Consider the following 3,220-nt stretch of genomic DNA (forward strand, 5'->3'; position numbering starts at 1 on the left):
TAGGTGATTCCAAAATTTGGTGGCTCTTTTTTGGATAGTGATTATTAATGGGTATTGGCCTAGTTCCGCCCTGCATGCGTTGTTATGTTGTGTTATGTTGGCCGCGGTGGAGGCCGGAGCATGAGGGAATATATGGATGCATGAAACCTTCGGGGACACTGCTAAACTTTACTTCTGTATCCGAAGAACCGCTTTGTGGAGCTCCAGTCAACTGGATAGGCGGGTAAAGTAACCAAGTAAACAGAAGAGATGAGAGGAGTCCTTCTCAATGGTTCGTGGACAGGGAGGGAAGGCCTTGTAAGCGTTCGAAAGGTTGCACACATTATCATGTTTAGGAATGTGAAAACAGAATAATAAACATGGTGCAATTGGAAGTCCGTCCTAAACTCTTTCCAACCCCCAGCTATTAAAACACATCCGGGACCGACAATTGGGTGAGTGGTAATCCCAACACGGATGATATTTTACCACGATGTGCATCACGTGGTGATACCTGCGATATTAAATCTGATCGAGGTGGGAATACTGGACTTGTGCAAACCAGAAACAGCGCCGTTATATGGGCGAATGTTGCGGGAATAAATAGAAGGGTTTTGGGAAAGAGCCAGCACATCTTTGGGATTTGGAGAACAAGGTAGTTTATGGGATTAAGAGGAAACATATGAGAACGCGAATTGGTCTGATAAATGATGCAGCCACTGTTTATAAAACTGGAACCCCTTGTTTGGGGTGCTTTGCATCAATCCGTAAAGGCAGTTATAAGTCGTCTAAAGGAAATTCTGAATAAAATGAATGGTCTGGAGCAAGAGCAATTGAAGGAGGACCAAATGATGACCATTCATCTGCAGGACGTGGTTAACTATTTAGAATTCCATGCTAAAAAGATAAATCAGATTTTAAAGGAGAATCTGAGAGCCTCTATTGAGGCAGCGTGAAAAGAAGTTTATGTAATGAATGGATCCTGGTTAGTGGAACTAGCCCATGAAAACCTGTGGAGCATTGCTGAGGGGAAGCTTCCCATGTGGGTGACTGATCAACACCTGAGGGCAATGTCCACCTAACAATTTACCATGAATATGTTTAAAGTCCGGGGATTGGTACAGGTGTACCCAGTGAAACATGAATGCCATTTGCAGGAACAGCACGATATCACCTTATTAGGGATGGTATTGTATTATCCAACAATGCATGAAAAGTCTACCGCAACTAATCTGTTCCACGAGTAGGATATGGGAACGCGACAGGGAGACCACTTAGTGAGATATGACGAACACCCTCAGAAAGCGACCTGGGTTGCCCCAGATCTTACCGGGTGGTGTCAAACTCGAGACACAGTTAACTGTCCTTATGACGTGGTAGAAAACGCAGCGCCTGCGTGCAGGTTTGACTGGGATGGGATAGAGTGCAACTGCACCACGAAAGTAGTTGAAGCTTTTCCCCATACAATCTGCATACCGATGGAAAGGTGGGCATTGCTTCAGCACTATACACCGCGAATCTTAGTATGATGACAACCTGACTTTTCCCATTGCGGCGGGAACTTATTGCTTTACCCCAGTTCAACCTGTAAAACTTGTGGCGCGGTTTTATTAAGCATTTATTCGCATAGACAAGTGTAGAAGATGAACTAAACGAGCAATTACACCATTATGTGACTTGATTCGGCTCTGATATTTCGCCTCTACCAGAGCACCTGGTCGAGTTAAAACAATGAGTTAGTCATTCTTAAAAGAACTTTTATGCCCTGGCCCAGAAAAACCGGAACCTACGCCAAGAAATATCTAAAATTGGAGATGTTTCTTCTTGGTGGGCTATCGGTGTGAATATTGAGGTTCACCCCTGGATAAGTATGACCTCCCATGTTTTAGTTGTTGTTCAGGCGGTGATTGTTTTATACTTATTAATAATAACTTGTTGGTTCAGCAGACGCCGCAAGCAGCAAGCATTGGTCAAGCTGCTACAGAAGATGCCGAAGGAAGACGACAACGCCTATAAGTGGTAAGTGCCTGAGACCCTTGATTCGGGTGCACAGCCACTTGAGGGTGGACACAGTAAGAACACGCTATTTACTGGAAAATTTGCCCAAATGTTACCATCATGCTCGCGATGACAAAGACCGGATGCTGTGAAAACTTTGCAAAATGAACTCTTTGACTAGTAAGCTGTAAAAGCTGCTAATTTGTCTTTCAACAGATATGGGAAACAAGCTTACTAAAGTTCTGCTTGAACAGAGTATTGACCTGAAATCTGTAGAATAACAGAAACATCATCAGACTATGGAATGTACCCAGCCCTGAGACCCACAGTAGCTCAACGAACTAGTGAGAAGAGGGTCTGAGAAATAATGAATGAACATTATGCGATATAGTTATGGACACGTCCGCAGTGAGAGTGTTGCCAAATTCGGGGGTCTAAGAAGTGCTGTTTCAAGACACTGGGGGCTGCATTCGGGATTATAGTCGAAGGTGACCTGGTCAGTTGCCAGTTACAGTTAGTCATACGTTTAGTCATCGTTGTATTGACATCTCACCTGGTGAATATGTATGTGGCTATGCTTATAATCAGCTGAACTTAAAGTCAATGATTTTAGATGTTTGCTTGTAAATAGTACATGAATTGGGTACAGGTTGTATTCTGGTAATAACTTGTAACCTCTTGTTGATTTTGAAGTGAAAGAACTTTCAAAGATTCATTGGGTTTAGTGTTGTCTGTTCCACGGGTCTGAACTCTATAAACTGTCAGACAATCAGAACGTCTTGCAATATCATAATCCCATGTGACTACTTGTGCCTGCAGCCTTATTTACCCCACTCCGTGCATTTACTCACTCCAAAACTATCTTAGTCTGCCTCGTATTTCCCCCTGTCTAATCCCTCCAGTTTCTGAACGACTCTTTACTCTAGAGCTAGTTGTCTCTCCAAGCTGTCTCTGCACCATGTATATCCTCTCTAATGCTTCATTCTGGTGCCTATACCCCTGAAAATTAGTTTCAACCTTCCCCCACGGCACTAGATAAATGTGAGGACATTGGTCCCAGCCATGTTGAGGTGTAACCCTCCGCCGTGAACAGGTCCCTCCTGCCCCAGACTGTTCCCCATGCCCCAGGAATCTGAAGCCCTCCTTCCTGCACCACCTCTCGAGCCACACGTTAACCTCTCTTATCTTACTGCTCTTGTGCTCACAAGCACATGGTACATGGAGTAAGCCTTTGAGGTCCTGC

The 3,220-nt window shown here is 44.2% G+C and overlaps 1 long non-coding RNA gene across 1 annotated transcript; it reads left to right on the top strand.

Moving 5' to 3' along the window:
- The first annotated feature begins 1,124 nt into the window (after positions 1 to 1,124).
- On the top strand, positions 1,125 to 2,690 carry LOC147098190 (uncharacterized). Its single transcript, XR_015074158.1, has 2 exons — positions 1,125 to 1,465; positions 1,927 to 2,690. It is a non-coding gene; the product is annotated as an uncharacterized LOC147098190 (long non-coding RNA).
- Positions 2,691 to 3,220: the final 530 nt, after the last annotated feature.

The sequence above is a fragment of the Somniosus microcephalus genome, chromosome 29 (genome assembly GCF_052327205.1).
Source record: "Somniosus microcephalus isolate GS21.2 chromosome 29, FLI_Smic_1.0, whole genome shotgun sequence".
NCBI lineage: Eukaryota > Metazoa > Chordata > Chondrichthyes > Squaliformes > Somniosidae > Somniosus > Somniosus microcephalus.